The 11643-nt window shown below is 38.4% G+C and overlaps 1 long non-coding RNA gene across 2 annotated transcripts; it reads left to right on the top strand.

The window, feature by feature from the left end:
- Nucleotides 1-228: 228 nt before the first annotated feature.
- On the top strand, nt 229-9770 carry LOC127544652 (uncharacterized). 2 transcript variants are annotated; one of them, XR_007949500.1, is made up of 6 exons: nt 229-1583; nt 1832-1905; nt 2229-2369; nt 7018-7131; nt 8314-8427; nt 8873-9770. It is a non-coding gene; the product is annotated as an uncharacterized LOC127544652 (long non-coding RNA). The 2 variants fall into 2 exon arrangements; XR_007949499.1 differs by lacking the exons at nt 7018-7131; nt 8314-8427; nt 8873-9770 and adding an exon at nt 3900-4004 and having other exon boundaries at nt 243-1583.
- The last annotated feature ends 1873 nt before the right edge of the window (nt 9771-11643 follow it).

Here is an 11643-nt window from a genome sequence, read left to right as displayed (position 1 = left end):
ATCCTTATGATGTTCATTTTATTCACATAACACAATGTCAAATACATGTAACAAAGATGATTTATCTTTTCTTTGGTGATCAGTGTAATCATCTCTGACTAACTATTGCGCTCTCTCTCTCTCTCTCTCTCTCTCTCTCTCTCTTTCTCTCTCTCTGTCTCTCTCCTTTCCTCTCTCCCTTCCTCTCTCTCCCTCCCTCTCTTTCTCTCTCTTTCCCTCTTTCTCTCTCTCTCCTTTCTTTTTTCCCTTTTTTTCTTTCCCTCCCTCTCTTTTTCTCTCTTTCCCTCTCTCTCTCCCTCTCTTTCCATCTCCCAACTATAACTGTGAAACATATCTTATAAGCATTTTTAATGACATACTCTTTGATATTTAAATCACATATCTGTGTCCAACTTATTAGGGTATATGATATGATTTTCCCAAGCCAAATTTTTGTTCCCAAATTGCTTTCCATGTCTTCCTGACTCCACGTCCAACATTATGTCTATTCACTACAACATCTTGCCCCTTCTAATAACTAGCATTTAAATAGCACTTTAAGGTTTGTAAAGTCCTTGATTCCTGCATCATTTAGTGAGACTGAGTAAAGGTATAGTTTGCATTATTGTAGTCTGAGAACCATCATTTGTCATTGCTTATCTTCCTAATACCCAGCTCAGTCATTTCTGCCTCCAAGAAGCCTTTCCTGATTCCACAGATTAGAAGAGATTCCTCTCTCCACAGTCTCTCATTTCATTGCTTGACCTCCCCTATCCATTTAACATATTGTAACATAATTCTCTATCTCTGTCTTCATTTCTCTTTGACTCTGTCTGTCTGTCTGGGTCTCTGAATCTACCTGCCAATGTTTCTCTCTCTGTCTCTTCCTCTTACTAGGTCTCTGTCTCTGTCTGTCTGTCTCCCCTTCCCTGTGTGTCTCTGTCTCTCCCCCTCTACTATGTCTTCCATTGCTGAAAGCCAAGCCTTCCTATAGAAAGCACCCAATACATGTTTGTTTTCTTGAAACTGAATGCTTTGGATGAGCAGCTCACCTTTTCAATAACTGAGTGTCTTCCCCCTCCCCCCTGTGACCCTATGATCTGGTTTCTATGCTGTTTATTCTTTCAGCTCCAGTTAATTACAGCCAGTCACAAACCAGAGGCCACTTTATCATTAAGCACAGACAGGATGGAGAGACCACAATGAATAGACTGAAGAATAACCCATGGCACCAGACACCACCAATTTAAGGTTTCTTCAGAGACTGTCCCTAATACTGCCTTGTACAACCACTGTACTTTATCTTGAGCCTCACTTTTCCCTTCACAATAGCTTTTTACTCCAGCACATCACTTTTTTAACAAGACTGCTTCCAGTCCAGAGTCCATCTGCAGATATCTTTCATATTTTCTACTTCCAGATATTGTTCTAGAGCTCCATCTACTTGATGACAGTAACCAAGGCTTGTCATCTGACCCACCCCTATCCAATGGGCTTCTGCCATTTCACAATATTGAGTTGACTTAATATGTTTTTTGAACTTTCACTTTTTGATAGAACACTGAATATAGTCATGCTGTAGGGGATCTCCTCTGGATGCCAAGGTAGGGAATGTAACAAATATTATGTGTGACCTTCTATAAGCCTCCTCTGTCTTTTGACTGTTTTTTTCTATGATAAAATGATGTGGACTGGGTGAATGTGGAGTGAGATGGCATTCCAGGTGTGAGTGTTTAGGGAGGGGAGGGGGATGTTGGATTTGATAATCTCCAAATTCCCATTCATCTTTGTGACTCTCAATGGTATGATTTCCCATTCCCTCATTTACCCTTTTCCCAATGCTTTATTGAAGGAAATGGACCAGAAAGCCTGATGACTTGAGAGAAGACTTCCTGGGAGGTTCATGGAGTCTGCTAGAGGAGGAGAGTATGTATATGTGTGTGTGTGTATGTGTGTGAATTTGGGGGCAGAGGTGGGAAATAGCCATGAGTGGAGAACACATGAGGTGGTGGATAAAAAATTGGAATCCAGAAAACATGGGCTCATATCCTGCTGGTGACTCAAACTCTGTGAGTATGGGGAAAAGACTTTAAAGTCTTTGATGATTAGCGAATTCAATTTTAAAATGGAGATTATGAGAGATCTTCAACCTTCAACTCAGACTGTTTTATTATTTCCTTGAGGGGAACAGAGCCAGGATGGCAGAGAGTACATAGATCTTTGTCTTACCTCTTCCTGCTCTCCCTCAGATCAATACCACATCAAGTCTATGAACCTGTTTTGGAGTTACAGAACCCACAAATATTTGGAGTGTAACAAATTTCCAACAGAAAATATTTTGGAAAAGCTTCAATCAATGTCTATTTCAAAAAAGATTCACTTGAAATGAGGTCTGTAAAATGTTTTGCAATTTCTAAATTGTTATACAAAAAGTTTATCACTATTATTATTTGAGAAAAAAATGATTATTAAATTCTTCTGTTTGTGAGCCCCAAAGCCACACAATATCAGATACTTCCAAATAGGTTGAAAATACGAACTCTGGTCATGTCTCTAATGACAAAATAAGGCTAAAGAAATTTGCAAGTTGGAGACACTTCAGAAATAAGGCATTAAGGGTACTCAGATGAGGCACTGAAATTTTTTAATAGTAGCTTTTTATTTTCAAAATACATGTTAAGATTATGATTTCTTAGGATTTCTTTTGTCAATCAATTACATTTGCTTCCCATATTCAAAGGACACTCTTGTCATATAATTATAAAGGACATACAACTATACAAATGAAGAGAAAAAAATAATGTGCTTCTAAAATGGCACCCTTTACCCCCAGCTCCCATCTGATCACATACTTTCAGATTATGAATGAGATTAAAGGCCAGTTTTATTCAGGATCTTAGGAAATATATGGTAAGCACCATGGGAGAGAGCTACCTTATTTTTCATTTCAGTAACTAATGGGATTTTTAATAGTTGCCAGATCCAACCACTCTAGTTTTGATCTCCATATGACTCAACTTTCCTATTTTATTTTTTTCGCTGAGGCAATTGGGTTTAGCGAATTATCCAGGGTCACACAGCTAGGAAGTGTTAAGTGTCTGAGGCCAGATTTGAACTCCAGTCTTCCTGGGGCTCTATCCACTGCGCCATCTCGATGCCCTTTCATATGCCTCAAGTTCAGGGAAACACTGGTCACAGTCCCAGCTCTTCCTTCCCCGACCCCTAACACCAGAATAAAGAGTCTTGGCCTAAAGCTCCAGCCCCACAGTTGCAATCATAAAATGTCAATCTAAAGACTGGGGAAGCTTATAACCTTTGCCCCTTGGGATAGTTTCAAACCAAGTGCACAATAGAGATTGATATTTTTTATCTAGAGAAACCAAGTTAAAAAAATTAAATTTAACCATTAGCAAACAGTTTAAATGGAACAGCAAACTTTGGATTTAATTTTCTGTCCAAAAGGACAAAACAAAAGAAGGAAATAGACAGTGGGAAGAGAAAAAAGGCGTTTCTTCAGCCACCTGGATTCATGGCTGGGGATGAGGAGGACATCCATGAATGATAAGAGTTATCTTCTATTTTTGGTGCTGCCATACTATCTACCCAGGGTTGATGCAGACCTTGGCTGCCCTGGTGCCATGCTCAACACCATCTCCTTACCTCTGCCAGAGTCAGTGTTTGCCTTTTTATCTCCTTCCTGAAACTCATGCAAAGACTGAAAAACTCATGGAAACTTTTCTCATTATCATCTGTTAGTTCTGAATGTTTTTCTGGGTAGAAAATTGACAAAACTCCATATGTCAGAATTCCCAGAGATGATTTAAATTACTTATAGGAGATTTCCACCACTGTCCTTCAGAGATGGAATCAGAGAGGGATCAGATATAGCATTACTTTTTGTTTATTTGTTTGTTTTCCAGGGCCTAAGAATTGAGTAAGAGAATCACTGAGAGTTAAGAAAGTTGGAAGATTCTAGTTTTGTTCTTCCCCATACTCCTATTACCTAATAAATCCCAGCAACTACTCTTGGTTCGTTTTTCTTTGAATCTTCTCCCCATGTCTTTAGTAACTCATAAGGAGTCATATTGCTGCTTCTTAGACTTCAGATAATTGGAGAAGATGATCTCTGGAGTCTATATGATCTAGAAGGCTTGCAAGTATGTGAATGATTCTATTATTTTATGAATCCAGCAAGAGAAATAATTATGGCTCTACTATATAAATAACCACTTACAGTTGGGCAGATCCAGGATTTTTTTTTTGTTTCCTATTTCCTCATTCTCTACTAGATTAAATTAGCTCATGAAAAATAGCTCTGATAATAAGATTTAATTTAACATAGATGTACATAGATAATTTATCTTGATGGACTACATTAGGGAAAGTGTGGGAGTAAGAGGGACATGATTAAAATCACCATTCATTAGAATAGCTCCATTTCCCATTATAATTTTAATTTTTCTCATTAGTTGTTACTCAAGGTTGATTGCCATCTACATGAAATACTCACTTTTCCAAAGTTATATATGTCAGTGGGCTGCCATGATCCATTTTTGTCTTCCGAGAAGCAATCAAATGACTATTCTTTTATTAATTTTTCCTAGCCACAATTAATAATATAATTAATTACCCAAGAATCATATTTTTTGAACTTTTAATACATCACATGAGAATGGGGAAAGAGATTTGTTCTGATTTCTGGTGAGACAAGATTTTGAATCCTGTCTCCTGGTAGCATAGGGTTGCTCATGATTATATCCACCTGTCCCATCAGAGGAAGAAATAGGTATGGTTCCATTCTGAGAAAGGATAAATAACATGTCAAACCACAGTTCCAATAGTAGGTAACAAAATCAAAGGAGATAGATCAGTGTGGGAAAGGGATTTATAGTTCCGGTATGAAGTCAAGAAAATTATATATATATATATATATATATATTATTATATATATATTTGGGAGAAGGCATCATAAAGGGTGTGTTCTAGGTAAGATGCTGTTTTTATAGAACTACTTACATAAGGTGAACATTTTTCCTATTTCTTTCTCACTGTTCTGTTAGGGTTCTAGTGCCATTTTTAAGATTTCAACAGGAGAAAAATAAAGTGGGAAGTCTGGGAGGGAGAAAGAGAAAAGGGGGAAACCAAGGAAGAAATAAGAAAGTAGCAAGAAATGAGTGTGAAAGAAGTATTATTCTGCCCAGATACTAGTAATCCAGCATACACACACACACACACACACACACACACACACACACACACAAAGAGAGAAAGAGACAAACAAAGAGTGACAAAGAACCAGAGAGAAACAAAGAGAGACAAAGAACCAGAGAGAAACAAACAGAGAAACTGTGACAGAGACAAAAAAGAGAAAAATAGAAAGACAGAGACAGAGCAATCAGTACTATATTGATAATACACTGGAACTGCCAAAGATCAGAAGTTTCCAAACTAATTTGACTAAGAAATACTTTGACCTTTCAAATATATTGACAAAAAGCATAATTCTTATCAGGATACGATATATATTATGAGAAGCAACATGGGAGATCAAGAGTAAAGTTGGTATCAAAAATGTTTCTTTGCTGGTAATAAGTTGTGGGAAGTGGCTGATATTATTCTGATGTGGGAAACTACTGAATTTGACAACATGATTTTAATGATTAATAAATTAATAGGAAAACATCATGGGTATCAATATTATTCCTTTGAACCCCTCTTCATGAGGTGCTGTAAAATAAGTTAAAAAGTGAGATTCTGAGTATAGCCTTGTTCAGAAGGAGCCGTGTGATGTAGTAGATGCTCAGAGTGGGAATAAGAAAGATCTGAGTTCACTTTCTCATCAATTTGCTAATTATGTGATCCTATGTCATTCCTTTACTCTCAGCTTCAGTTTGTTCACATGTAAAATGGAGTTAATAACAGCACATACCATGGGCATTATTGCTGAGGTACAATTGAGAATAATTCAATTCAATAAATATTTATTAAGTCCCTCATATTTGCCAAGCACTGTGCTCACTAACAGGGAATGAAAGAAAAAAGGAAGAAAAGGAGGAAGGAGAATGAAGGAAGGAAGGAATGGATAAATGAACAGAGGGAGGAAAGGAGAGAGGGGAATGAATGACAGGGAAGCAAGGAAGGAGAGGAAGGAAAACCAATGGAATGAAGAAAAAAGAAGGAAGGAAGGAAGGAAGGAAGGAAAAAAGAGAAAAGGAAAGAAGGAAAAAAAGGAGAGAGGAAGGAAATGATGGAAGGAAAATGAAGGAAAGAAGGAATAAATGAACAGAGGACCTTCTTATTATCTTCAATATAGCATATTTGCACATAGCTGTTTGTAAATTGTTACCCCTTTAGATTGTGAGCTTCTTCAGAGCAGAAATTGTCTTTCACTTTTTTTTTTTTTTATTTCCCACTCTTAGCACAATGTCTAGCACATGGAAGGTAATAAATGGTTATTAACTAAGTGCTTGGCTGACTCTGTAGAGTATAGAAAGAAGTACGTCATCATAACTAATACACTCCTTGTAGCCCCCTCTGAAGTCTAACTTTATTCTTAATACATATGCTCTGGAGCAGCTAGATGGCTCAGTGGATGGAGTACCATCCCTGAAGTCAGGAGAATTTGAGTTCAAATCTGATTTTAGAGAACAAGTCACTTAACCCCAATTGCTTCAGCAAAAAAAAAATAATCAAATAAACAAATAAATGAAAGAATGAATAAATGAATGAACAAATGAGTGTGGACAAGGAATGGATGCAAGGAATGGAAGGGGGAGTAGCAGGGTACTGAGAGACCTAGGGATGGAGCTAGTGTTGGGAAACCTGTAGTTAAGACCATGGCCCCTGTTTTCCCTATGCTCAGTCAGATGTCCATCCTCCTCCTTGAACAGGGCCATCAATTCCCCTCTCCTGGAGAAGGATGTCCCTATAATTGACCTGTTTGGGGAGGAAATTCCAAAAACTAACATGTAATTATTTTACCTGTGCTAGGACAGAGTATGTGAGACAGATTCTCCTGAGTTACATGATGTCTTTCAGGTGAGGAAGAGACAAAACCAATGGATCCTCAGGTGGCATATATGATAAGGAACATCACTGGCTTTTGGATAATATCACACATATATTGTTCATTCATGTTTTTTGAAATGAAGCGTGAGTATTGTGTAGATAATATCCCAGTCACTAATACAGGTAGACAATGTGTGACTTATCACCCAGGAGACGTAGTAGCATCAGGTTTACTCATACAGAATCCTAATAAGCAGCCTCGTGATAAAAGTTCAGATCTTTTATTATCTCCAATATAGCCTGGTTAGCTTAGAGGCCTATCTCTCTGCTTGGTTCCAAGAGCTCTCTCTGAATGTCGCCAAATCCAAAGGTCTGGTCCTTCAAGCCTCTGCCTCTGCTTTCTTCAGCCTCCAGCCAGCTCCATTCTTCATGTCATTCCGGTGAAAAATCTCTCCAAGAGCCTCTGTCTGTTTCTTTTATCCAAGAGGGAGGAATTGTGGGATACGAGAGAGAGGGATTGTGGGTTTTCTCCCATAGTGCTCTCTGGCCCAAAGAGCTTCAAGGGAGGTGTGAACTCATTGAACTCCAATGAGTAAAGGTGTGAACACAAGCCTTGTATTAATTAGTGTTACTTAGTACCTTGTTTCAGGTTCTGCCCAAAACATCTTCTTGTAAGATTAGATCAACTCTAATTAGTTAGCAGTTAGTAAGGATTCCAACAAGTATAATTTTCATTATTTCAATATTTCCTTATAAAGCAGGGCCCTAAAGGCCAGTTTTGAGAGGGAGATGAGCACTGGTTGCCTCCACCCTTCCCCTAACTAATTTAAGCCAATAATGGTACCAGTAATCCCTGTAATCAACACCTTTTGGGATTTTCTGGAGTGTTTTGCCTATAAACTAATACAGATCGAGAAGTTGTGGCACTATAAGACATATCAGAGACTGAAAAATCTTCTTTCCTCAGAGATCTGAGACTGGAGCTAAGGAATTGTCTCTGGATCCCTAGAACTCCCAATAACACCTTCTATCCCTGAGGCTACTGGCTTCTTTCTTATTTGGGATGTTTCCTGTATGAGAAGACATGGGTGCAGAAAAGTGGTGATGAGCTATGTTTTGGGGGACTATGGGATCTCAATTCATGTCTCTCCACTTCTGTGTCTTCAGTGGGAGAGCTGGGCCAGCAGTCTTCTGTGAGACATATTTAATTGGAGAAGACTCTTACTCTCTATTTTTTGGGAGCTCCTTTAGCCAAAGCTGACAGTCCAGAGGATAATTTTGAGCATTTGAGTGATTATGCCCTAGACCATTGTTGTTCTCTTGCAGAAAATCTTCAGAAAAATGCTTTTATGTGGCATGTGCATGGGATCCTGTCAGTGACTTATTCAATGGAAGTGGGTGTTTGCATTTGTTATTTTTGGACAAAGCACAGTTGTCCAGGTAATGGTGACATGGGAGCACGGATGGGTAGGGGGAGAGTAATTGGACAATGTTAAAGCGCAGTCTTCATAAAAATCTCAGTGGGTGTCAACTCCCTGTGCTCATTCTGTTCTTACTCCAATCTTTGGGTTGACCCCAGGTATCCATTTTTCCCTTTCAAAGACAGCTGTGACTGTGACTCTCTTCAGCTTTCCACAGAAACATGTGACCCAGAGATCTCCTGAGGAATTTGGGGGTGGGCAGGGGAAAGGCTCCTGAGGATGGAATAGGTTGTATATAATTCAGCGTGTCAGGTAATGCAGAGGTGGTAGAGAGAGTGAGTTCAAGGTGATGACTGGGGGTGGCAGAAGAGACAAGTGTTTTCCCCTTCTTAGAGGAGCGATTTGGGAAAGGAAACTATATAGTTTGGACAATTTCTAAGAAGTGTCTATCCTTTGTTTGGCAGGATTTATTCTCAAGGAGGATTGGGTGAACTGGTGTTCTTGGATCCTCATTTTGACCTTCTACATACTCATAATAATGATTATTTTGAGATTTTTCTCTAATTATTTTTCCTCTTTTTTTATGATACTGCTCTTTTCAGTGAATTTCGCCAATATTGAGGGCATTATATTTTCGATGCCTATATTTAGGTTATTTTTTGTGTGGTTTCTTCCCCTTATTCTTTCAAAAATGCGCTATGCTGCTAGGATATAGGGGGCCCTGTCTCAACCTTTCTGTGCAGTTCTGAACTTTGGCTTTGAGCACAAAGGCCCCTTGGATTTGCAGGGGGAAACTGACTGTGCTATTCAGCAAACAGCCTATTTCCCAGAGTTTGCCTTCTGAGCTGGAATTGGAAGCTGCCCCACTGATTTGTTCTTAGACTGAGTCAGGGCTGAGGGTCTTCAATGTGATTTGCTTTCATTAAGACCCTCTCACCAAATTTTCCCAGTCTATCTGAGCTGGCCTGAACACACTTTTCACTCCAATGAGACTGACATTTCTTGAACTTTTTTCCAGTCTATGTTGAGCTGAAAATTAAGTAAATTCCATTAGACTCTATTCAGAGACTTGGTTTCATGTGATTTTCCAGGGAAACTGGGAGAACTGGAGCAGCTCCCTGACTTTATTCCACCATCTTGGCTCCACCTCAGAAGTCTTTTTTTCCTCTTCTTATTTAAAGTTTGAGTTCCAAATTCTGTCCCTCTCTCCCTGTTCTTCCCTCCCCAAGATTGTAAGCAGTCAGATATAGTTTATACATGTGAAACTATGTAAGACACTTCGATATTAGTCATTTTGTATAAGAAAACTCAAATGAAAGAAAAAAAAGCAATAAAGAGATAAATACCATGTTTCACCCTGAATTCAGCCAGTATGAGTTTTTCTATGAAAGTGGATAGTGTGTTTTATTATTATTCTTTTGGGATTATCTTCAATTGTTGTCAAGATGAAAATAACTAAGTCATTCAAACTAAGTGTCCTTTTAACTTGTACTCAGTTTATCTTCACAAAACAGTAGTTTAAGTACCTGGAACTTATCTTTTAGACTCGCTAGCATGCAGAAAATGGCTAGACTGCCCTGGCCATCATTCAAGGCTTATCCCCCAGAGCCATTGATGCTCAGTTTGCTAGGAAATGGGAGGGTCCCAAGAGGAAGGGCTAACAAAGATGAAGCCAGAGGAAAGGGTGGGTCCAAGGAAGAAGAGAGACCAGGAGGCTTCGAACCTGATCTGGAAGCATGTAAGGAACAAAGTTGGGCTATTTTGAAGAACAAGATATTTTTCTCCATCTCTACTCTCTCCCTCCATCTTTTTTCTTTCTCTTCTTCTCTCCTTGCTTATCTTCTTCCTGCTCACTCTCTGCTTCCTTCTTCCATTTAAAGCTAGAACTAGCATCCAAACTACACAGGATTCTGCCCCTCGTTCCTATATTCTCCCCTGGAAAGGGAAGGGGATTGCTTCCTACCTTCTGTCCTTTCTCCCTTCTAATGCCAGCTGGTCCACAATCTCACTATCCTTCTGTATGGTCGGCAGATCCTAAGTCAAAATGACTTCTCAGAGGTCTCTCAAAGTGAAGAATAGAAGCTTTATTCAGGAATCTCATGAAAACCAGACATCCAATAAACTGGGGTTCCCCAGGAAAAAGGAGGTCACCCCTTCAGGAGTCAGGAGAGATTATACAGTCATAAGCCATAAGAAATCATGACAATAAACCCTGCATCTCCGCAAATCTGGTCTATTCTCATTATCTTGCTTAATGCCTGGAAGTAACATGGACTTGTTAAATTTTGATCTGAATTTTATGATGCTCATTTTGACAAGTTTTACACCTGTTTTACTTTATCCATTACAAGCACTCTATTTCCCAAATTCCCCAGATAGACTGAATCTAAGCTATAAATTCAATCTACCTTATTTAATGATTTTATAAGAAATCATATAATTTCCTCACAAAGAGGAGATTTGTTTAGAGGTAAGTAATCGAATAACTAAGGAGACTTGGTTTACCTCAGACTTCCTCAACAAATAGAGATTACCCAGTTTATAGAACCCTTAGAATATCTCCAGTTCATTCATTAGTTGGCTTCTTCTAAGAAGTTAAGTAGAGGTTCAGGAGGTCAAATATTTCTACTAGAAGAGCAAACCTTTTGTTCTCCTTCCCAGAGTGCTAATGATTAACAGACCTTTGAAATTGGGTCTGGAATTATCTGAAATATCATCAATTTCCTATTATACTCACCTCCAACTCCCAAAACTTCAAGATAGTCATGTTCCTTCCCTGAGGAAGAATGTACTTTGGTCATAAATTCATCCTTCTCCAAAGATCTGATAGGTAAATTATCCCTTGTTCCTCTAATTTGTTTATGATATCATCCTTTTATGCCCAAATCATGTATCCATTTTGATTACATTTTGGTATGGGATATGAAGTGTATGTCTATGCCTACACTTAGACATATTATTTGTTTCTGACATATTATTGAAGTGTTTCCCAGGGTGGCAGTTAACCCAGATAATTTAATAATAATTATATGATAATATATATAATAATTATAGAATATTAAATAAAGTTCAGGTCCAGCTGTTCGATGAACAGCAATTAACATTAAGTGATTTGCTCATAGACTCACAATTAGGAATTTTCTGAGATTGGATTTTAATTCAGGTCTTCTTGATGCTGAGCCCAGTGCTCTATCCACTGCACCACTTAATTTCCTTTAACTAGAGATGTTTAATC

This window comes from Antechinus flavipes, chromosome 1, assembly GCF_016432865.1.
Source record: "Antechinus flavipes isolate AdamAnt ecotype Samford, QLD, Australia chromosome 1, AdamAnt_v2, whole genome shotgun sequence".
In the NCBI taxonomy this organism is placed as follows: Eukaryota; Metazoa; Chordata; class Mammalia; order Dasyuromorphia; family Dasyuridae; genus Antechinus; species Antechinus flavipes.
The sequence above is the reverse complement of the archived record's forward strand: the minus strand, read 5'-3'. Positions and strand labels throughout refer to the sequence as shown.